This window comes from Gallus gallus, chromosome 3, assembly GCF_016699485.2.
Source record: "Gallus gallus isolate bGalGal1 chromosome 3, bGalGal1.mat.broiler.GRCg7b, whole genome shotgun sequence".
NCBI lineage: Eukaryota > Metazoa > Chordata > Aves > Galliformes > Phasianidae > Gallus > Gallus gallus.
In genome coordinates this window covers 74,926,272-74,951,748 of record NC_052534.1, presented here as the reverse complement: position 1 = coordinate 74,951,748, position 25,477 = coordinate 74,926,272, and the positions used below count along the sequence as shown (strand labels likewise).

At 42.8% G+C, this 25,477-nt stretch overlaps 1 protein-coding gene across 6 annotated transcripts in view; it reads right to left on the bottom strand.

Moving 5' to 3' along the window:
- The window catches only part of LOC121106461 (BTB domain and CNC homolog 2), a 185,110-nt gene that overhangs the window by 145,880 nt on the left and 13,753 nt on the right, over positions 1-25,477 (bottom strand). For 4 of the 6 annotated variants that reach the window (XM_046939783.1, XM_046939785.1, XM_046939787.1 and 1 more), the window contains exon 2: positions 217-303. The exons of the other annotated variants lie outside the window; for them this stretch is intronic. The gene's annotated coding sequence lies outside the window, so the exon portion shown is untranslated. The remainder of the gene's footprint in view (positions 1-216; positions 304-25,477) is intronic. 6 annotated transcript variants of the gene reach the window in all.

Sequence of the window (25,477 nt, the reverse complement as noted above, 5' to 3'; positions counted from 1 at the left end):
CCCGGCCCCAGCAACAGTGTCCCATTCAGAAACCACCCTTGCTGCCAGAACACTTACATCCTCTTGCTGGGTCTGAATTAATTTAGCAGCCAGCCACCGGCTCTTGTTATACCTTGTCACCTCCTTCTACCACTCAGCTCCTGACAAAGGGCCACTGTCAACCTGAAATCTAGCCAGCTTTTAAAGCATAATAAAAGAGCAGTGTCACGTTATTACCTGAATCCACCGAGTCCTCCTGCCAACAATGATGTTTCTGCAATCACATTTTTCTGTTTTTAAAAACTTCTCTCTTGCCTCATCGCTCTGTGTGAAAACCAACACAAAAGAGAAAACTGATTAACTGGATGAGATTATCTAGTGTTTGCATTACAGCAGTAAGACTTCCCAGCTGATATTTTAGACAGGTTGCTTTTTTCCTACTAAGCGTCACAAAAATATTAAACAAGAAAAAGTCCTTTTGAGAAAATTGCTTACTGACCAACCAGAGGAGACAGCAGCCTAACAGGGACAGCACTTTGCTTGCAGAGCTGTGCAAGAGCACTCACCCCCCTGAGCCCAAATCCTGCATCCACCCCCCAGGGACGGCAGCACAAGGACCAAAGCCCAGCAGGCACTCAGTGTCACCAAAAGCAGGCACACAAGGGAAGAGGGAGCCTCTTTTATGTTTCTTTCAGTTTCATTAGTAAATACACACCACTAATAACTGTAGTAGCAATGTAAAAATAATACTTGTAAAATTACATCAACAGTAAATTACTTAATCGTACAGTTTCCCTGAACTTGGCTCATACAACATTATTTAGGTGGTGATTTCACTTAAAATTGTCAAAAGGGTCTTTTTGTGCCTGTGCTCAGTCCCTGCTTCACACATTACTTGTTTCACACTTCAGTGTCAAACTCTTCTGATGAACCGTAATGGACACTTCAATTAAGAAACTTCCACACTTAAATAAGGAAGAAAAAAGCCTGTATGGTAGAAACCCAACTGAAGATACAGCCTCAAAAAAACCACTAGCCTCTCTGAGTCGCCTGAAGACACATCATAAGTGAAATAAAAATAGGACTGGATGTTCAGTCCTGGAAATGCCATTAACGTCAATATTTCACTACTTTCTCTGAAAGCAAACAAAACAAAAAACCTTCACACCAGAAGATGCAACTCAGCCACCTGCACATGATCCCTTGCTCACCTCCACATAGACAGACAAAGTACAGGCGGCCTCACAGCACAGGGAGATATGGCTGTGACACCCTTCCTGCCATACTGATGCTCAGTTATTCAGCATGCTCTGTCCATGGCCAACATGAGTGTCTGCCAGAGAGAGCTTTGTTGCAAGGTTTTGGTCACAACAGTCCGACTGACTCATTTCATAAAGAACAAAGTGCCTGGAAAAACTCAACATGTTCTGGCAACCCAGAGATTTTCAACCTGGGACTTGCACTGAGAAGAACTGTCTCTTCTGTGGAAAATGAACCTTGTTGTCCATGACAAAAACCCGCCTGAATCTGCTCAATTTGCAAGCTTTCAAAACAAACCAACCAACAAACAAATAAACAAACAAACCAAAACAAACAAACAAAAACAAATAACAATAATAAACAAAAAACAACAATCAAAAATATTCTTTATGAGCAAGTGTGAAAAGATTTGCAGCTTCCTGTGCAAGGACAGGGCTAACCCCGTGCCTGTGCCAGGCAACCTCCATACTGCAGCCCCAGCAGCATGGAGCCACCAACTCTGGATGCAGTGCAGCCAAGAGCTGGGCCACGGGGGAGAGCATAAAATACACCAGAGTTAGAAACTTCACTGCACAGGGATGGGAAATCAGAGGTCGGATGGGGAGAAAGTGATGAGCTGCACAGAGGGCTGCAGGTCATGCAGTGGCTGTGAACATTCCTGGAGTTGATACAATGCCAGTTGACGCCATTTACCATTTTTTATTCACTTCCTATATTTTTAATTCATTGTAGCAAAGGTAGGCTGTAAGAAAGAACACTGGCAAAGGGATGTGCTGGAAGAAGCACTGCGGGCAGCAGCTGTACTTCCCCTCATGCATCCCCTGCCACACTCAGTGCACTGGACATACCTGAGCTGCACACCAGTGCCACAGGAGGAAAGCACAGGAAAGCAGTGACATTTGCTGGCAGCAAAGGTGCAGCCACGCTGTGGCTCCCCGCTATTTCTACAGCCATCAGGGCAGGCCAGCTGAGCCCTGGAGGGCTGCCACAGGGCAGGGCACGCAAGTCCCTCAGTCCAGCTTTTCCCAAGAGGTTGCTAATGGCAAGCTTTTACTCATCCTGAAACCCTGGCTTCTCTCAAGCAAAATGCAGGACTGCTCACAGCAAATGCAAAAAGGAGCTGCATTTCCATTACATGAAATATTATGTGATACTGAGACATCTCCATGGCAAGGCTGTGATATCCCCACGATCCTTTGTCCTTAATTTTAGCTCTCTCCCTGTAAAAAAGTGGTAGTGCTTCCCAAACCATTTATCAAACTCTCAAGTGTGACAGCGATAAATGGAAAAGTTGGTGAGGAAATTACAAACTTTTTTAGTAGGGCTTGAGTGGTGTGCAATAAATAAATCCTGGGGCCAAGCACGGAGCAGCAGGAGGAGAGCATGGCACTGGGAGCTCAGCAGGCTCTTGCTGAAAGAGCAGCACAATGACAGATTCACGAACTGCCCGTGCAATTCCCAGGCTTGGAGCAGGGCTGCACAAATCATTTTTACATTTTGATGATTCACACTGTGGCCTCAGTTGTAATATTTTCATCTCATTGTGTATGGAAATAAAATTAGTAGTAAAATGTTGGAAACGGCCCTCAATATTATGCTTAGACACTCACAACCCATAGCAGAGCACAGCTCTATGGTCAACCCAATGCATGATGCAGAAAGACTGTTCTGAAAGGTAAATAATTCAGGGCTTGAATTCTTTAAGGTAAATAATTTAGGGCTCTAATGAACTTGCCGGCTGTAAATAGGGAGCTGCACTGCTAGGAGCCCTCCAAACTGCCCTACATGCAATCCTCAGGAGTGCAGAGCAGAAACTGACAGCAAAACCGTACTTCAGATGTTCCTGGCTGCAGTAGCAAGGGATCACTCACTCCCAAACGAAAGGAATGTCAGATAGGAAAAGGCAGCTCCCATGCTCTGCACTGTGCCCTCGAGCTTCTGCAAAGGGGGTGCAATTTAAGGAGCATCACTTGGGCAAGGAGTGAGGTGGTCTCTGCAGCCAGGCAGATGGATAGGCTATTACCCCACTGAAGCACTGAAAAAGCCCCTCATGGACAGCTGAAATAGCAGTTTGGTCCAGAGTTGCTAAAACCACAAGTGGCATTGGGTGAGGCTAGAAGATCTTCCCCATACTTGTATGGAACTGGCTGTTGTCAACTGCTTTTGTCAACACCCAGTAATTCCTGACCATCCATCCATCAAAAAGTTTTTCAGTGGAACAAAATCCATCAACAAACCACAAGATCAATCTTCACCAACTCTTATATCACCAACAAGTCCCAGCCTTCATCCTCTACTGCCAAGGACTCATTCCCTAAGAGCAACTACTCCTGAGGAATCAGGGAAACCGTATGAAAATGGGAAACATAGAATCATCATAGGATAGCTTGAGTTGGAAGGGACTTTAAAGCCCATCCAGTTCCAACCCCTTTGCCATGGGCAGGGCTGCCATCCCCCAGCTCAGGCTGCCCAGGGCCCCATCCAACCTGGCCTCCAGGGATGGGGCATTCACAGCTTCTCTGGGCAGCCTATACCAGTGCCTCACCACCCTCTGAGTAAATAATTTCCTCCAACATCTAATCTAAACCTCTCCTTTTCTAGTTTAAAATGATTTCCCTTTGTCCCATTACTATCTGCTTGTGTAAAAAATCTACCCCCCTCAGGGATGTGGTGTATTGTCAGACAGCAGCAGACCAGCGCTTACTCCCATAGGAGATGTCACTTCATGGCTGGCAGAAATGTGTGTCACCAGGATAGACGAGGAAGCTGGAATTATCCCAGTGCCATCCTCTAGGTAAATGTTCCCAAAAGTGGAAGCAAATCTGGGGCAAGGTTGCATCCGACAAGATCCAGGGTGTGAAACAAAAACAACCCCCAGCAGTTTCTTTGTTCCCCAGTGATACCACTCAACAGAAAAACATTTTGCAAAGTAGTTTACACCATGCAATAAGAGTTTGTTCTAAATGCAATGCTTGGGTTGCGGTGTCTCAAGAGCTGGCAAGCGCAGCTCCATTGCCAAAGCCTACCTGCTAAATGCCATGCTGAGAAGTATGTGTTAGTCTGTGCTTCAAAACTGAAAACCCAGACGCTGGAACAAGAAAGGAAGCATAAAGTATTCATATCAAACCTGTGATATTTGTGAACAGTAATTTTGCTCAGTCTCCACACAAGTGGTTGGCTGATACCTATCCAGGAACAGAGCTGAAAAACAAAACAGTCTGCAAATCTTTCCTAAGTGAAGTTTCTGTAATCTCACTGTATGCCATTTCCTTGTTTACGTCTCATGATACCGGAGTTCAGCTTTTGGAGCAACACAAGCGAGGAACCTAGAAAGTGAAATGTGATCTTATTTATGAAATAAGAGAGCGTGCTGCAAGCAAGAATTCGTATGCACACACGTCCAAATCCTGCTCCTCAGTCAAACACCCACTCTCAAAATCCTGTACCAACCAGATCAGCAAATGTGCACATGCTTGCACTCTTGCAGAAACAATAGTCTCTTTCAGCCCATACAATCTTCTGAAGAAACAGACTAAAACGTCATGGGAGAAGTTAGGAAATATCTGCAGAAAACAGTTCACAAGATGAAAGGCGGGATGAGGATTTTAAATTCTATGAGTGCGTGACATGGAGGAGAAATTCACAGCTTTGTTACCTATCCACTCCGGCAAAATGTTTTTTTGGATGGAGAAGGGGCTTGCCACAACAATGGAAAACAAAGCCCTTCAAAGGTGGGACAGCTTCCTATAACCAGGGTGTTTCGGGCACGATAGAGCTCCCAAAGGCGCATGGCAGATCTCAACGCCACTCCCTTCTCCCACAGGGATCCCCTGTGGCAGGCAGGGGGAGGCAGGCTGAACCTTCTGCCCCAAGCACTCTGCCCCAACCCTGCTCTGCTGCTGCTCTGTTTTTTAATTAAACCAGCACAAGTTTGGAGCTGCTGCGGGGCTAAGCAAAATGACGATGTGCGCTGTGTCTTGAAATGGCCTGGCAGAAACTGCCATGGAAAAAGCCAACAGACTGAGGGGAGAGAGGCAAGCTCCCCACCATAAGGTTGGGGAATTGAGAACAAAAAAGAAGTTGCAATGATGCCACTACACATAACCCTTCCGACGTTCACCTCTAGAAGACTCATATTTAAGAAAGTGAATATTGAATTAGTAGGAACATGGGACTGGCTGCTGGTAATACCCCACAGAAGTCACCATGGACTCTCACCATCCAGCACTTATTTCACACACATCAGGTCTCCAAAAAAGCTACCAGAAAGAAAATTCCCCCATTGTCAGCGGTAGCACTGAGTACTCACAGAGATCTAAAATGAGTCCATCTCTACGAATCCTTCATTCTCCTCCAAAAGGAGCTTTTAGCTCCTGCAGGAAACAAATGCTCCCATGCCACTGTCTATTTTCTAGGTGTGCACTCACACTGCCTATCCTATGCAATCATCTGGTGTGCATCTTTGTACAGGATTGCTCATGTTAAGGAAAATATCTATTCTTGCAAAAACATGGTGAAGGTTATTAGCAGCAACTGTGGCTTGAACTCTGCCTTTGTCTTGCATGGAACAGACAATATAACTGTTGGTTCTTAACTCTCACACCCTTCCCTAAGCTCGCTTCCCTCTCCACAGGATTTAAGCAATTAATCTAAACCTGACTGTACATATTTTTTCAAGCTGTAGGAGTAAATCAAAGTATTATTTGATGCATCTGATTATACAGACACCATATGAGAATGTGAGAGCTGATCAGACAAGCATACAAGTTGCTTTTTCACTTCACAGCTCCTGGAGTCAAAAAGGGTGTGCGGGACCCTGATATATACCAGATGTTTTAAAGTAAGGTGGAAAAACTGGTGCGGATGCATTTGTCCATGGTGAAAGCTCCCTGACAGCTACCAACTGGCAATGCTTCAGCAGGCAGCCCAGCTTTGCCTGTGAAAGATTAAAAGTCTAATGGAAGGGGAATAGTCACAGCTTTTATGCAGACATATAATCCTGCTCTCAATCCTGCTCAGTTTTCCAGAAAATAAATGTGACAAGTCTGTCGGCATGATGCAAGAAATCCTCAAAACAGAGCCCATTTCATTAACTGTATCCTTGTGCTAGTTAAGAAAAATTGATTATTTTAGAAAAAAAAGTTTGGGCTCATCTGTGGTTTCACCCAGTTCCACACTGAACCAGGGAAATGAAAGAACAAAATTGTGCAGATTTTTGTTTGGATTACAAAAAAAAAGAAGAGTTAGAAAGGAAAAAGTCAGCTTTCATTTCAGCTTACAGAGCATTCGATCACTACCTTCCCTGCACTACGTAAGGAGACTTCAAATCTCTGTCTTGAAAAACCAAGCTTCATCTTGTAGTTATGATACAGGGGCTGCTTTATTATTTTTTAGTATTTTTTTAAAGGAAAAACCATCATAAAAAAGAAAATGATCCTCAGTGCATTTTCTTGGGAACAGCACTATGCACGTATCATCTAAATTGCCCTCGTGGGTGAAGTTCAATGCAGAGAGTTCTGCATTGAAGAGTTCCAAGGACTCTTGCAGAAGTCTGGAAAGTCCAAAATATTGCAAAGGGTGGGTGGATGTGGCTGTCCCTGACTGCGAGGTGTGTGGGTGTGTGAAGGGAGGACGGCTGCCTCAGCCAAGGACATCCACGTGCTGGTGGAGCAAGCTGAAGCAACTTCTTCACTGAATGCTGTCTCCGTTCTTTTTCTACATGGTATTTGCAATCATAAAATGAGGTTTTGGGGATTTAATTAGGATTCGGAAGGTGACAGGATATTTTGTCCACAATACAGTCAAATAGTACCAACATATTTTTTGTTCTTAAGCATTTACTTGTGCATATACACTACACCTTTCTTTCGGTCAGCACTAGAATCAGCCATTCCTGCACAGGAAATAATCCTTTGTGCATTAAAAACACACTTTCACTATTCTGCAGGGACACCCATGCTTGATCCTCACTTTTTCCAAGCACCACCTTCTGCCTGCATTGAGTCCTTCAGTCACTGACTCCAGTGGCACCTCCTTTTCCTTGAAGGCATCTGTTAAGACTGCTGGGTCTGATTTCCAAGTTCCCAGTTATCAGTTTCTTCAAAGAAAAGTGTTTGGATGCTATTAGCTGTATGAGAAAACATGTCTTCACTCCATAACCACGAGCTTCTGAAACACAGCTGTTAGGTACAAATCTCAGTTCCTGAGATTTTGTTGCCTCATTATGTTCATTGTATCCTAGCAGAAACCAGAGTCCCCTCAGTGTAGAATAGAAGTCATTATGTTTCCAGATCAGTCTAATGCTGACTTGTCAACCAGAAGCAAAACGTTGAATGGACCTGATGTTTCACTTCAAAATTTCAACAATTTTCTGTTACTTTTAGGACTAGGTGCTTGTGGTTTGAGTTGCCACAGGGAGAATGAAACCTCACAGCCAACACTTAAGATCACTTCCCAACACTGCTGGGTTGTCCTCAAAAGAAAAACAACCAGAAGGCAAGCGTGAAATAGCTTAATTCAGACACTCAGAAAAGGCTCTGTACTAAGAGAAAAAAAATAAGTGCAATTAATTGAAATAAAGGCTAAACGCCCCGTAAGTAATCCTTTTAATCTTAAGATCAGGCTCTGACAGAGAAGTCCTGACCACTGACTTTAATCATGCAGGCGCTGACTTCACACCATTGTTATCTTCCAGCCAGACCGCTTCAGTTAAGAAGCCTTAATATTTCCAGCAGAATCCATAGTCTGAAACTCAATTTTTTAACTACAGTCATGCAAAGAAAAGAAAATCCAACTCATCAGCGAAGAACAAAAATACCAGATCAATGTGCATACAGTCTTGGAAATACAACTCTAATCCCCCACTTGCTAAGAAATCTCTCTCAAAGAAATGTTTATGTTAAAATTTAAAGTTATGTTCAACATTAATCTTAGGGAATTTTACAACAGAACATACCAATTTTAAAAGGATTCTACAGTTTTAATGAATTCCTAGAACCCATAGACTGAAATTAAATGGGGGTGGGGGGACCCACAGTGTTGGCTAGACATATTTCAATATTTGTTACCATAGAAACAAGCCAGCAGATTTAGGTTTTGGAGTTATCCTTGCTATAAAATATTAAACTTCTTACAGTTTTTGCATATGTATATTATGGCAAGAACACTGTCAATTCTGATAAAGCCCAAAGCATCTTAATTATTTAACAGGGCTTTAGTGGATTATCTTTTTTTTTTTTAAGAATATCTTTTTTTTTTTTCTTCTTAAGAGGATGTGCTTTAAAATCTTCCAGTACCTCCTGAATACCGGAGACACTTCTGGCTGACAGAGCAATATACTGGAGATGCACACGAGATAAAGATTTACTTTACCACAACGCAGCAGAGGAGTTGTAGAGAAAAGAAACAAAGGCATATTCTGATAAAGAAGATTCGACAATGATCAAAAATATACCAATTAGCAACTCTGATAGTTTTACTAGCTAAAAGAACATTGAATGCTATATCCCATCTGAAAAGCAGCTCACACTTGAAGTTTGATTTTTTCTCAACCCTAGCAACGGAGAAATACTGAAGTACAGGATTTAAGTGATTGAGATAACATCTTGACGCTTCAATGATATCAAGAATTTCTGGCAGACATCTGAGAAATGAAACAAACGCATCGTCCTTTCATGCTTTAAAAGAGCATCAACAGTTTTACGCAATTCATAGCTACCCAACACATGAAAGATGAGCAATTCAAACCCAAAGAAAGGACAGGTGTTTGCTTGAGCACACCCCTTCAAAGAGGAAGGAGAGAATGCTTGTTCAAACAGCTCCAGTGGTCCACGGACTCACAGCTCAATCTGTCACCCAGAAGAGCCCTGGATGCCATCAGCTGCTGAGGACGGTGGCAAACACCAATGCTCATGCAAGCTTAAGTTCAGAGCTGCTGGGACTGGATGCGTGCAAGTGACACGGACCCTGATTTCACAGCAAAAAGCAGTTCCGTGTTGCAGCCCTCGCTTTCAATTTGGATTTGAGAAAATGTATTTACTGGATGCTTGACACGAGGCTTCCATATGAGGAGAAAATGAAAACCTTGACAGCAAAAGCCATAAACCACACAGTTGTTTCAACACTGTATTCCTGCACTGAAGGGGACCAGGAAAAAGACCAATAGAAGCAAAGCAAACCAGAACAAAGAAAAAAGCTGAGTGACTGAAACACCCTCTTCTTCCAGGAACTAAACAATGGTTTTTATGAAGTGTGAAGATAAGCAGTGGGACTACCATTTCCTAATATTTCTGAGGTCAGTCCTCTCACAAAGGTTCTCAAATAGCCAATTAAATGCACGCAGCGCTCATTAGGCTTTTATATTCAAGTGCACACCATCATCTTAAAAATGCCCAACAGCTTAAGCCTCTTAAAAAAAAATGGTTAAACTTATTCTTGAAGGGCTTCAAGACAATCCTTTAACTAATGGAAAATCTTCAACACTTAGAAAGAGGAAAATGGTAAGACATCTTAATTTCAAATGAGTCAGAATTTAAATGTCACTTCCTGCATGTTACATTGATTTGAAGAACCTTGCATTTTTGTTTCCTTTGGTGTGGTTAACGGTGGAATCTTTTTAGAATACATTTCTACGGCACTTCTGTTGAATGTTTATGTTTTGCAACTGTTTTGCATAATTCTGAACACAAGAAAAGCAGAAAGTGATTTCTCTTCTGTAAAGAAAGGGAGAGATCTGAAAAGTAGCACTCGACTACTGCTTTCAAAGAAAGAAGAATGAAAAAAACTATCCCAACACTCAAGGGAAAACGCACAATTTCCTTTCACTGACAGTTGTAGCAAGGTAAAATGAATTTATTTTTTTCCAAGCAGTTACACATACGTGTTAAATGCAGAGGAGCACTATGTACTATAGAGAATTTACTGATGTGAGTCCACAAAGGCATCACTATCAACGTGCACTTGAGAGGTGGGAAGTTCTTCAGATGTCTGAGCAAGTTCAGGGATGACATGAGATTCATACAGCAGATGATGTCAAAAAGATGGAATTTCATACATGTATTCAAACACAGAGCTGTAGACACCCTGGATGTGCCATCCTGTAAGCTCTCTAGGCCTGCTGCGTCCCTGCGTGAGCAATAACCACGGGACTCAGCACTTTCATTTTCCACTGCTCCTGCAGGTATCAAATATGCTCATCCCATCACTGTTCTCACCAAGCATTTGTAAGTCGAGGTTTTGTTGGAAGAAGCACTTACGAAACACAATGTGGCTTTTACAAACTTTTCTGTAGAATTAATATATAAAAGTAAAATAAAGCAGAAATGATTATATAGATGCACTGTAGGTATATCTTGGAACAAAAGAGCTATCATTCAATCAGACCGCTCATCTGATAGATACCTCTCTGGCGCTCTGTCAAAAACTGAGACACACGCACAGAGTGATGGCTTTTAAATCATTTGACAAGAGCCTCACTGATTTGAGTGACAGCTGGCCCCACTGGTGGTGATGGCTTTGGCTGCTGTACTGGGATGGCAGGCCTGCCCCTAGCCACCCCCAGCTCTGGGGGGGCAAAAACAAAGGGGAGATAGCAAGTCCCTTGCACCAGTGCTGCTGAGCACCAATGCAGCCCAATGCTGACAACATCTGAGCCTCTCAAATTCTAGGGATATTTGGTCTGCTTAAAATATATGTTTTAGAAAATACACTGGGAGGATAAAACAGGCAGAAAATTGATCTCAAGCAAATAAAAACTCAAAGCGTGTCAAAGAAAATACTTTATACACAACATGCAATTTACCACCTAGTAACTCATTCCAGTTTCTATCTTGCAGGCCAAGAGCTCAGTTGGCCTCCAAAAGGTATTGGATGAGAGTTTCCTATCTCACTGAATTTTTGGAAAAGAACATAAAACATTTCAGGATTCACCCAGTAATAGTGAAAGCCAAGATCATCACAGGTTGTAAGGATGTTGTATTCAAGGCCAGGCTGGATGGGGCCCTGGGCAGCCTGACCTACAGAGTGGCAACCCTGCCCACAGCAGGGAGGTTGGAACTGCGTGGGCTTTAAAGTCCCAACCATCCTATGACTCTACATTTACACTGCAAGGTGGGCAGGAGTACTGCTCTTTCCTCTGATGCATCTTGCTGCTGGTCACCAAAATAAAGATGTGAAATTGGAGTATGTGGGCAAGGATATGAATGGATCAGAAATACGTACAACTTTTCTATTACTGGAAGATTAAAATACAAGAGTTGATGAATGAGAAGGATTAAAAATAGAAGGAAAAATATCAGCAAATGATTAATTGCTAGGAAAGGGAACTGCTGATTTATAGAAGAGAAAATTAGTAGGATTTAGGAAACTGGAGAGAATAAGCAGTGCCCGATCTGTGGGGTGGGAGCATCTGGTGTGCAGGCAGCACGGCAATACAGCACATGCCCCAAAGCTCAGCTCTCCCCTTCTCCTCCTTGTGGCCCCTGTGTGCGCAGAGGCTGTAAATCACTGGTTTTAAAACAACAAGCTGCGACCTGTTTTAAATAATACCCTATAATATGAAACAAAAGAAACTGATCTCTTTACTCAGCTTAACACTTCCATGTGGTGTTTCAGTAGTCTGGTAGCTCTGTCATGCTTATATCCTGGTATTCCAGAGTTTTGCAGATATTCCTAAAAATAAATGGGTACTTGTCTGTTTCCATTTATTTTAAGAAGTGATAAAAGGGAAGGAAAACTGAAGGCATTTTTAGCATGTTTACATTCAGTTTTTAGGATAGAGTATCTCAGCTGTGATCCATGCTTCTGGTCCTACGGGTCTTGTTTAGCGGCAATTAAGATAATCAAACTCTTCAGCCACTGCCGTACAACCAGCAGGCACCTCAAGGCAGCACACATATGAGCAGAAATGCAGCACCTACTGTGACCAGTTGTTTGCGCAGTGCCTTCAATCCACTTATTTTTGCGGGGAATGATAATATAGAGGGGGAAAAAATATAAGATATGCCATGAAGCTGTAAAAGCACTTCACGTTTTAGTGTAACACCTGATTGATTTTGTTGTATTTTTTTTTAACTCAATGCCATTTTTAAATCACTTATAAAAATACTTTTTCAGTTAAAAAAAAAAAAAAAAGAAAGAAAGAAAAAAAAAAGGTACAACCGACTATATCCTCTTCGGGTTACACTCATGAATGAGCTATTGTCTGCAATGGAAACAAGCACCTGGATCAATTCATGGGTATCCAGAGAAGCCCGTTCATTTCCTTTCAAAACACTCGCTTACAGAGCCGCCACCAGCTCCCGGCCCGCGAGTGGCCTTGGTGCTGCATACAAAACCTCCCGCACCACGCACGGGCTGCACACCCGGGCTTTGGGCTGGCAGCAGGGAGCTGGCTGCTGGTGGAGCCCAGTCTCCATCTTGCCACAGGCCAAGAAGCCGCTCCCAGCCCCACAGAGGATGTTAAGCCACCCAGGTGAATACTTCTCATACTTTTGCAAAGGTCCATTGTGAAATACTGCAGCAAAGACTCATTAAGAAAACATTTTGCGCTATCTCTGACAGATCTCACAGTTACTCTCATGAGCCTTTATACAGGCTCATCCCTGTGACAGCCAAGTACTCTCTGGGGAAGGTAAACAGCAGGATCTGGATTTGCATGGAGAGCAAGTCATAGAGTAAGCAGTCTTAGGCTATGCAGAGGCATCCCTGTTTTCCTGCTTGAGCACAACCTCCTTATTCAAAAAAAGCCAGCTAGTACAGCAAGGACGCTTCCCACCTTATCTATCGCCTGGCCTGGCTCTCACATCTCTTAGGCAGAAATTGCTCATCCTCTGCTATGTGAAGGATAAGCTCAGAAGAACTGTCACAGTGCCACACGCCAGGTGGACTCAAGCTCTGCACAAAGGCTCAGACCCAATACAACATCACCCACTCAGCCTCCTTGCCACCATCACACCAACTTCCCAGGACCTCCAACCTCTGCCTCCATCCTCTGGCAGGAGCTTTCTTCTGAACACAAGGACCCCCGGCACTGTGTTTCAGAGGAACTCCAGCAGCAGCAGCTCCTGCTCCTCTGAAAGAAGGCCTGTATAAACATCAGAGTCGGAGTTGAAGCGCTGTGCCACCTCCATACATTTTTCTCCCAGGGAGACAGGTTACTCACTGCCTTCTGATGAGGCACCTTCTCATTCAACTTCAGTAAGCAGAAGATTTTTTTCTCCTCAACAAAGCTAATATCTAGGGGAATAGGAAAGGTCATTTGCCGTGAGAAAACGCAGCATGAAGAGCAGCAGTAAATAATCTCGAGAACCTGATATATGTAATAATCAACAAGAAATGAACCAATCTCATTGTGATGCTGTGGGCTACAACCCAGTATATTTTCCACTCAGTAGTGCTCTGCAGTCTCCCTGTTAACTAAACAAACTCCTGTATTTGATTTAATGGGAATCTGTCATTTTAAGCAAAATGTATCAGGCAAGAAGGTTTACTTAAGCTATCGGGTATTTAAATGAAACTGAGGGAAAAAAAAAAAGAAACAGGGCAGGCATTACATATTTCAGAAAAGGACAGCTATAACAGTAATTGAGTTGAAGTGGCCAAAAGATTAAGCAATAGAAAATTGGAAGCAATTAACATACAATATTCAAAAACTATTAAATCCATACTGAACTCAACATAGGGCTCACACAATAAGCTGCGGAGATGAAAAGCTGGTGTTTTTGCATAATCAGCACCAAGATATTTCAAACTCAGGCACTGCAACACAGGAGATGGGAAATGCCACAGTGAGAGAAGCTGCTTGCAGAACAGTCACGTTGGTAATGTGGACAGGGAGGAACAAGGCACGAGTGCCTGTGCATCACTCACACCACCAGAAGAAGTAACACCTACACACAGCCCTTGAACTCTGCTAGGAGGCATCAACATCTGCTTGCTGCCAGCCCAATGTGTACTTATGGCTTTGGTACTATCAGGCTTTTTTCATTTCAGACACATCCTTTCCCCTAAAGAAACACCCACTGTACAAGCTGCACAGCCAGCAGAATCACAGTGCCTCATCAGTGCTCACCAGGAAACACTGATTGTGCTGGGGAACCAACTTCACCTCTTCAGGCTTTATTTGACCCAAACAGGCACCAACACTACCCTCTCTCCTGGCACCCCTTGAGGTCCCCTTCCCTGCTAGCACACTCCAAAAAAGGCACCAGGGTCCAGATCAGCACTGTACCCTCAGGCTCCAAGTGGGCTTAAGCAAACACTCAGCAACAATTCAGATTTAATTTCAGGTCCACAAGTGTACTTCTTCCAGGAAGAATTCCATTTAAGATGGATCTTAAATGGGCTCTAGAAAGCAACCTTCAGCATATACCAAACTGTATGAGGACAGATAAAACAGCAATTCCCCACACACTCTACCATTTCTTTCAAGGCACAGTGGGTTCACTGAAGGGCTTCCTGTTAAACTCTGCTTCCCTTCAGAAAGGATCCTACAACTACATCCTTGGACCTGGCAGTCCCATGCTCACTCCCAGTTGTCTACTTAGCTGTAAGGTATCAAATCTCCTTCCAGCATAGCTGTGCCCCAGTTTGAGCCCCACCTGTCCACACAGATGGTTTATGTTGGAAGGGTAAAAAGTGCAGTTTGTCAACTACATTCAAAGGAGACAGTAGGAAGTCTGGTGATAATGAAATGCTATAATTTTGTGCCTCAACTTTAGGTACAGCTTCAAGATGACAAAGACATTATCTGCACCATCACAGATGCAGAAAGAGCCTACTCCTTTGTTTTTCTCCTATGTTAATATTTCAAGAGGATGAATTATTATTTTTTAATGGAATTGACATAGGCTTTGAAGTACCACCACATTTACAGTGTGGGACCTGGCAAACTTTGATGAAAATGGTTGATGAATTTCAGATTTTTTTTCATTGTTCTTCTGTTTGATGTTCACACTTCGAGACCTGAAAACATTGGAATGTGATTCCTGTTCTTGCATGATTAAGGCTCTTTCTATTGCAGCCTTGAAATATGCACGGGTTATACACAACATGCACAGCTCTATTATTTAGCCCAAAGTTGCTACTTGCAGAAAATCAATTCCCACGTGCTAGTTATCGCAGAACGTTATTTTAATTTGCACAAGGAAAAAGTGTATTCTTCCCTATGAAATTCTCTTTTAATATTACAGCCTTTTGTCTTCTTCAGAGGGATGAGGAATGTCAAAAAAAAAGAAATAAAGAGTCAGTGGGGACTAAGGAGAAGGTAACAAAGCCCCTAAGGAAAGAAACGTGCTCAGCTAAGTGGAAAGAGGCACAGAAGCATTTGTGCTACTAATTCTGTGGAGTGATGGTAATCTGTGCTGAACTTAGCTCTGAATTCACCTCAAGCAGTCACTGCATGCAGTATTCCAGGTGCTCAGGAAACTCAGGCTAGTCACACTCAGCAGTGAGGCTTTCCCTTCCCAGCAGGTTGCTCAGAGGATACCTGGGCCACCAGGGCACCCAGGGAGGACACAAAGCCACATGCACACCCACACCAGGGCTTACCCTGCAAGTCTGGCACATGCAGATTGCAGATGTAGCTCACTTTTCATAAGCTGATTAAAGCCAACAGGTTTACTGAGATACCCTGTGTACTTACCTCCACCTATTTTGCTCTGTTTGCTTTTAGGAGCAGGCTGCCAGCATCTCAAAGTGCCAGCCAGCCTCCCCCAACAACCCTGTGGTTTCTGCTGGGCTACCCTCCCCCTCCACAGCCCCCTGCAGGCCACGCTGGCCTTTCCCTCACAGGATGAGGCCTTTTCTCTCCAGAAGGTCCACAATGCCTCCTCCCTTATCATCTTCACCACAACAGATGTAGGTCACACCATCCTGTTTGGTGTTTCTTCTCTCTGAACTTAACTATGGGATCAACTAAGCCCCAGGAAGGCAGGCAGCCTCCATGTCATGCATGCAGAAGGATGAAGAAGCTCAGCCTATTTCTTTGAAGAGATCCCAAAAGTTCAAGCCCAGCACTGATAAGTATTTTGCATATGCCACTAGGCAATATACAGGGTAACCTACCGAATAAAGAAGCAAGCAGGCACTGAATGTTTATGATGTATTTGTTTGCACACACTAAAAATTTACTCTGGGCATTTTTTTTCCCTTGGAACATTCATTGCTCTACAAGCTTCTGCATGCATGCTTGTGGCTGCATCCTCTTCTCTAATCTTCAAGTTAAATTCAGTCAAAGAGCTGACTGGAGGCAAAAGAAGGAAGGCATGCAGCCTTATTAGCTTCCTTTAGAAATATTCACATGGACTATGCTGGCCACGCTTCACAGACTCTCAACCTCACTGCTGGAGAAGAAAAGCTTGAGATGGCTGTTTACAAACAACAGGAAGGAGCGGGCTGCAGAGCCCCACCACCTGGCCTGGACCTCTCCTGGGCAGGAACTTGCCAGTCCATCACCAGAACTGCTGCTAGGCATCCCATGGATTACTTGCCCTCGGGGCTGTTAACATGTGCAGTCCTTATGTAAGTGTATTCGATGCAACACGTGGATTCCTAGAAATGATGGGCTCCCTGGACTTAATCCAGAGGATCAGAGAGAGCTTTGAATGCCGCTGCTCGTTTGGCCACGTCCTGTTCAAGTACTTAACAGGGATGACCCTGCTCTTCTAGGAGGTCCAAGAGCTCAGTGGAATCTGTTAATTAATTAACACAGTCAAATCCTATGCACGCATTGCTGTTGCAGGAGAATGATCTCCAGCACCAGCACCGGTAGATACTATCCAGATGGAATATAAAACTTTCTTGAAAAAGACACAAACTTTTAAAACACCTTCATAATGTTGAAATTTTAAAGTGACTGAAATAAATGCTATCTGCTAACAACAACATTTAAAGTGGGTGGCAATCCTGATTCTAGCACTCTTAAGCTTTGCATCAGAACAAAACTATCATAAATTGGTTAAAAACCACAGCGATACGCAGTTGACACCCACGTATGTTATACTGGTGCCCAGGAACAAATGACATGTGTATAATACATCTCAGTATGCGCAAAGTATTATCCCTGTTAAGAATAATGCACAGTACTTAAAACCTGAAAAAAAAAAAAACCCTAAAAAAATTTAAAAAGTCTCATGCAGTTGGGAAAAAAATATGTAAGCCTCTGTTGGGAAGGTACTCATTCCTCTACATTCCTTATACAATTGGTATTGTTTACTAAAACATTCTTTGGAATGATAACAAGAGATCATCAAACCAGAACATAAATGAAAGCATATTTATTAACTGTGATTCTCTCCGATCCTTTTTCCCATGTCCTTATTTTAATACATATGTTGAAAAGGGAAAGAAACCTTCTTTATAAATACAACACATGGACAAACACCACTTGAAACACAAAGCACCGTCTGAAAGACAAAATACTCAACTGTCATACGTGGGCTCTAATTAACAGTGCTTCATCTGGATATTCCCGGTAACTGCAGCAACAGGAAGCTAACAAACAAGATCACCTTATTTGGCAGCAGCTATGCTCAAAGGCAGTAAATAATACTATAACGAAAGAGTGATACATTACAGAAAACTTCCCTACCTTTTTTGGCAGAGTGAAGTGCCACCTGACTCCTTCAGTGCAGCTCTGCCATACGCTTATTCTGTCTGACAAACTAATCTGATTTCCAATCTGAAGTATGCTCTACCACAGTCTGCAGAACTGGGCAGATGCGTCTCCCGTGAAAAATGAGATCCAGCTTGCTGCTGACAGGTAGCTAGTAACCCTGAAAGCAAGAATTTCTAGACTGCAAAGGGTCTGCAAACTATGCTAAGAGCCAAATATCAGTTCTGACAAAGCTCTACATGAAAACATACACCCTTTCTTTAGAAAGCCAGCTCTGCGGGCTCTACTCAGCACACACACACCACCAAGCTGCCGAGCAGCCTCACACCTGCTGAGAAAGAGAATCTGCTCTCACCTGTACTACGAATTTGCAGCACATCAGTTGCTTCCAGCTGTAGTGACAGAAGGCCCTTCAGCAGAAAGTGCAAGTAACCCAACAGCTACCGCCCTCCTTTATTATTTGTTTTCCTTCTGTAAAACATACTCCAGCAGGTGATGTTGCCACTAAATTTCTCAGCATTTTAACAACCTGGAAACACACCAGCGTAATAAATGGAGGTGAAATGCCATTTCAAAATGTCAGTTTCCCTGGGGTTATTTCTGCCACAGAGGAAAACTTCACAGTGTAAAAAAATAATACTCCTCTTCAGTGTTTGGAACTAAACACTTGGACTAAACAGTGGAAATAAACTTGGACAGGAAAGAACGAATCTTCCAGCGTATGAAGGGAATTGATTATTGGCTTGCGTACTCCCAAATTCTCCTCTGGTTAAACAAGACACTCAAGACAGAGCACAGACAAAAAACAGACACACATCGGGACAAACAAAAAAAGCAAGGCAAAGGAAAGAAAAAGGAGGTTTTTAAAGAGACCGGCACACAGATCTTTTCCTCAAAGCTTAACTGCTATGATACGGTATTTCCAACAATATGCCACACAACCTAGTTTTTATAGATAGCTCAAAAGTTGCTAACATGCTGCAAATTCATTTGCATACATTCATTTTCCTGTATTTAGCAGATAACATCCTTGAAAAGACAAGAAATCTAGGCATTATGAATGATCACATAGTGTACTTCCTACCCATAATCTTCCGAGGCTGAACCTCACATAGTAAACACTGCATTCTGCAGACCAATGAGCCAGCTTTCAGATAAACACGTTTGCTTAAATACCAAGTATTAACACCCTATGGCAATCCGAGTCCATAAGCAGTGACTCAACACAATTATTCCGTGTGTAACAATAAGTGGGCAGTCATGCAGATTTGTAACTTATTGGTTTAAGCATGAAATTAAACAAGCAAGAAAATTAATGAAAACTATTCAATTTTAGACCAGACTGGGCACAAAATATGAGTAAGTATTATAAACACAAGATAATCTCATTTAAAAAGACCGTGTAACACATAGGTTTTACAAATATTTACAGACATTAATCTTGTTAACTTGATTTCTAGAGTTTTATTCAGTAACAGGATTGACTGGCTGGAGAAAAAGAGGCTCACACACACACACCAAAAAAAAAAAAAAAAAGAAAAAAAGAAAAAAATAGCTGAAAGCTCTATTTTTGTCAGAATGATGGATTCTTTTCTTAAGTAACTTGTTTTGTTGCCTTTTGTTCCAAGACTATAAACATTATTAGCAGTTCTCCAACTGGCAAGAGAGGCTGAGATGTTTCACGTTCACCATTCTGGATTGCTTTTTGTTTTCTAACGCAGTCCAAGAGTCAGAGAAGAGGCGACGGCTTCAATTTCCCTTTTGTGTATGCTGCCCTAGATTATCTTTCTTCTCTCTGCATTGGATCTCGCCTCTGAAGCAATGCGTACACATCTGCTCCACAGGCTCACGTTTACTCTGATAAGAGTCGAGTCGCAGGTCCACTACAATCCACATGAGTTTACATATCTGACACAACCAACATTAACATCTTGTTCCCTGTTGTTTATTTGCTTCTCCTCATTGCTGACTTCCAACAGCCAAGCCTCCACGCAGCTTCCGTGTGGCCAGCTATTTCTGGTTGCACTGAGAGGTCATTTTGTACACTGTGTGTATAAGGGATAGGGTTTTCTTCTATGACTTCAGGCAGCTTTTAGGAAACGCAGATTTCCTGCCCTCTTTCCAACTAAAGGCAAAGGTCAGCAAGTCTAACAATGAAGCACAGTGTTGCTGCTCAATATTTTAGCACTAGAAAATTTATCCACTGAAGCAAAGAGGACAACTGCAATATGAAATTCCCTGCACAGTGTCCAACCACATGACCTGTCAAAAACACATACCTGCAACTCAAGTAAGGATCTGTGCCACGAAAACAATGCTACCACATACAAGTTCTCCCCTAATGATAATCAAAGGCATAGTACAGCCACTTCTTTGTAAGAAATATATACCTTAACAACATAGTTATAAGCTAAATAGATGTATTCCTTACGGGGCTCAACAACTAATGGTCATTTTCACACTTTACTTCCATATTATAGTTTGACCCATCCTCTCTGCTTTCCCCTTGACCTATCAGAAGCATTACACCTAATGGCTGATTTTTCTACTTAGCCACTGCTAGACCGATTACATCCTTCTTTTCACCACGAGCGTTACATCTAATGTACCATTCCATCTCTCTGTTGTTTTTCATGTTCAGGATCCAATGCTGGAACAACTGTACCGTAAGTTTTTCAGAGCAGTATAAAATTGTTCAGAGCATCAAGATCTCACTACATACTTATGAGCAGCTGGTTTTTAAATGGTGCTGTTCCCAGGCAATGAAAAGAATTACAAAAAAAATTGATTGAGAATTGCTTAATTCATAGAGTCATAGAATGGCCTGGGTTGAAAAGGACCTTGAAGATCATCTAGTTTCAACCCCCCGGCCATGGGCAGGGTCACCAACCACCAGATCAGGTGTTCATTAGGTGCTTCAGAGTTTAAAAGCATGGTTCTAGCCAGCCTATGTGTTAGCTTTTGCACTCATGTTCACCATAGCTCTTCTCATTCATTGGTAGGAGATGGGGTTCCAGATCTGTGGTGATCACTGTGGTGTATTTATGACCATGTAAATGACAAGCCCCTTTTCTATTCCACTTTATGTCATCTAATGGCTTGCCGGTTGTTACGTAGAGCCTTTAGTTTTCCTAATTTTAATTTCTAACATGCTCCCCACAAATTGGTACTTTTGATTTACATGCTTTTTTATATAATTTCCAATTATATCATGAGACGGAAGTACTGGAAATTTTTAACTGTAGCTGTATGATGATGGTTTATACTGTACACAGGAAAATGTCTTCCCAGATCACATTTGTGGTTTGCCCCATTATCAGCCTCAGACAGCGAAGCTATACAGAGGCTTCAGAGCAAGGCACAAGAAATCTAACACTGATCAAACATCAGAAAACTTTCCCTATGTCATTTTTTCTATTCCCCTTACTCTGCTGGAAACCAACTTTTAAGAGGTTGTTATGTCCCAAAGCACAAGGCTGTCAGTGATGTTCTCCAACAACTTCTGTTGTAGAAAGCCCAGATTCTTTGGATTGCTCACCAAGGCTCCTGTAAACTTCCACAGCTTTCTTTTTTTTCTCATAAAAATTAAGCTGAGACACTTTCTCCGCCACACATGCTGGGGCATGCTTCATTCTGTAGGATCTGTGATGAGCACCCAGCCACTCACACACATGGCAGAACTCACCTTGTCAGGCGCTCATCAGCGCTCCACAAACTAGTCAAGTGTGGGGTGGAATAAGGATGTATGCAGAATAGAAATCAAGTTGCTTATCCTGAATGGCTTTGGTGAAATTAAACTCCTCCACCTACTCACTGACTTCCTCCATTTAAGCACAATTAGTTAGATGACATGCATCACTGTTAAAAAAACAAAAAACAAAAAAACCCAGGTGTGCTGTAGCTGGGAGTCAGAGAAAGACAAAAAACATTTACTATGTACACAAACTGCCTGTATATGAGGAAAACAGACTGGTATAAACTAAAATTGCTTAGGCATCAACAGCCAAAAAAGAAGAGTTAGGAATGAATGGGGAAGCTTTCACAGTGGCCTCTTCAGCAAGGCAAAAGCAAGGAGAAGGGCCTCCAGCAGGGGGATCAGATGACTTCTGTTTTTTCCTGCTGTTTTGACTGCTCTCCAGGTAAGGAGGGAGGCAGTCAAGGAAGCCTGAGCCCTACTGCCAGAAGAGCAAAAGCATGTTCTACTATGCTCAAGTTTCTGGCTCACTGCTGCCTATCTGTAGCACACCATTATTTTGCAGTCATTCCCAGTTTTCCTATCGGCCTACAGAGACATCGGTTCACACTCAGGCTCTCTGCCCCTGTGTTTCTTATATAGGCAGTTCACAGGCTGGTTGAGGTGGCAGAGGAGATAACACAGATGGTTGAATAGTGATGTGAATGAAGTCGTAAAGCACCTAAGACCTCTTCAAAGGGACCTGGCAACTGAGAGTACCTCTTTCAGTTTGGGTGGTGACCAAGAGTGATGGCACAGGTCCCCAACATACCTGATGTGCTGGAGGGCCTGCCAAGCTAGGCCTCTACTCTAGCATGGAGTTTCTCTGCCCAAGGGAAATCATTTCCCCTACACTGATTCACTGAGTTGCAGCTGGTTAAATACTCCCCTCTGCATGCTTGGTAAGCACGCACACACGGGAGCACATGGTCTGCAGCTGCAGAGAGAAACCTCAAGGGAGGCAGATCTATTGATGTGCCATACATGGCCTGCCACCAGTTGAGAGGGCTTCATCTGAGGGGATAAAATACTTATCTTCAGTATCAGATATTCTTCTCGCTGTTCTGGATAAAGGATCGGTCCTTTATGCTACGTCAAACCCCTCCTCTATCCATAAAAATCGCTCCCATCCATAAAACTAGTTCAAAAGGGAAAAATACTCTGATTGCAACACTGGGATCCCCTGGGTCACCTACAACACTTTCTTCCCCCTCTCACCTTCCACATGTAACTGCCAGGAATCATTTGCTGTTATCTTAGGCTTCTTCTTTCCTGAGAATGTAGAAAAAAGGTTGAAGAGCACTTCCTATGGGCTTTATTTTGCCTTTGGCTATGTCTACGCTGCTGTCAAGGCAGCCTTGGTGGCCAGGACCACCAAGGCTCAGCATGGGGACCAGCCAGGCTGCAGACTTGACTCACACCAAACTACAGCTACTGCATCCAGTGTAACCTGTTCTCAGTTTGGCTGTCAGTTTCAGTGCAGCACTGCTCCCTATCTCAACCAGGTCCCACTTTCAAAGCAAGGTTGATGGCTTTCTATGTTGTAGGAATCATTCTGTGCCAAAGCAGAGAAGAAAAAGATCTGAATGCAGGAAGGGGACAGAAACACTAACCTACTTGACCAGAGAAGCCAAAGGGAGAGTAAGCTAGCCCACATCTTCATAGCTGAGAAACTGTCTGAGTGAGGATGGATTCTGTATCTCAGGAGACAACTAATGAGAATGCCAACAAGAGAAAAACAAAATAAAAAGCTAGGTCACAGGAACTACTGAGTGCCAAGAGGCATGAGAAACATATGCAGAAAGGCTCATTAATCATAAAATACTCTTATTGCTCCCTCCAGCTTCTTGCACTGGGGATCCAAGATAAACACTGGAGTTTTAAACTCTTTTCAAGAAATTAAACCAAACTACATGAATTCTCAATTTCTCCATGTTTGGGTTTCTAAGCAATAAGACTTCAGTACAACTATCCCATGCCAGGTACTAGTTTCAAAATGGAAGTCAGACCTCCGTAGCATCTGACGGTGGGAGGTCTGAGAGACGTGCACATTACCAAATAAGTCTATTTCTCTGAAGACACTGTGGGATTCCCCCCCACTTATATGAGAAGCGGCTGCTTCTTTTTGTTGGTGCTGCTTGCATGTTTTTAATGTAAGTGCATTTCCCCTTCTCCCGAAAATGTTCCCAGGGTATTGTGGCACCATGAGAATAAGGCCTTGTTTGGCCTCTTGCTTGAATGAAGCAAAAAAGTTTTTCCTGAAGAGAATGCAGGAGAAGAATCCACAGCCAGGGTTCCAGGGGAGATCAACACCACACTTCCATGGAAATGAAGAGGCTAAGAGCCCAGGACTGGCCTCAGGATTTTCAGTCCCCTGACCTAATAACAACTTTTATGCTAGTAAGATAAAGATCTCCACATCTAAGATATGAAAATAAGGTCCAGACAATTAAATGCTGAAGTAAGTTATGGTGAAATCTAAAAAGAGGTCCTAATTACCTAAGATTGGCCTGCTCAAAGCGGGCAGTTCTTTACTTTAAGGCTTAAACTTAAGGTGCAACTACCATACGAGGACACTGGAACACATTTCTCTCTCACTTTTGCCCTTAGAGGGCTCTCCACGTAGAAGAACATTTACCCTATTTCCTCCAGTTGATGTGGACTGAAAAGGTAAAACAGCTAAGGACGCAGGCCCTACGGCACATGTCTGCATTGATACCACTTCAACACATTTCCACCTTCCCATTTGCTTGATCCTATTAATCCTCTACCACAGGTTTTCTGTCCCCCTATCTTTTTTCCCACTTGAATGTGAGCTTGCTTATGAGCAACAAAATGAAAAGGGTGAGTTTGAAACATCTTCTAAAAAAAGAGTTTTGTTTATTTTTAACCAGTTTCATTGATATTGGTTGCATTAATAGCTATCCTGTTGCAAGTGGATGCATAGTAAACGGTTGCAAAGAGGCGAAGGTGAAACAAGAGCCTAAAGATAGAAAACTTCTCAGTCCACTGCAGAAGTCCCGTGCAAATCCACACTCTCACCTTAAGTTACCAGATAGAGGTACCCATTCACTGTGGATGTCTGAACCATCTCACTCCTGGTGCTCTGTACACGCATGATTCAAACATGGCAAAGGGGATACTCTTATTTGAGTGGCTACCTTAGTTATTGATATTCACACATTCTCTGTGCATCACAGACCTCCTCAGTATCTGCCAAGCACAACCGAGAGGGGAGGGAATAAAGGGAGGAAGATATTCTGCATTTATGTTTCCGTTAATTCAGCAAGCGAAACAGATCAAACATTCATTTATTCTGTGTTCCAGGACACTTCTAGACACTATGTTATAGTTGCTCAGATACTAGTGTCTCCCTCACCTACATATTCACACTAATCCATATAAAACTATGAGTCATTACACAAAGTTCCATCCAAAAGAGTAAGCCATTCATCCTTTGGGGGAGGAGGAGGAGAGGGGAAATTAAGAGCTGTTTCCAATTTAATTTGCAGTCTTTACATTTTTGTTCTGCTTCCACTGGAAAGTGTGGTGCTAATTTTTCTGCCAGCTTGCAACCACGGTGAGATCTTGAGCTGCTTCATTTACGTCTACCAGCAGGACCTCTAAAAAATGAAACAAATTAGAAGTGTATTTGTCATGTGCCTCTGATCAAAATGCCAGTTCTGCATGCCAGACTAAATATTTACACCGTGTTGGGGATTTAAAGGTTTTAAAATCTCCTACCACTGTTTTGTTGTTGTTTTTTTTTAATAAAAACAAAACAAAAACAAGAAGCACCACACAAACAGCTGGATGGTAAAATGTCAGAGTTTAAGTGGCACGCTGTAGCTGTCGTGCCAACTAGCCAAGCCTCACCACTGTACCAATAGCAC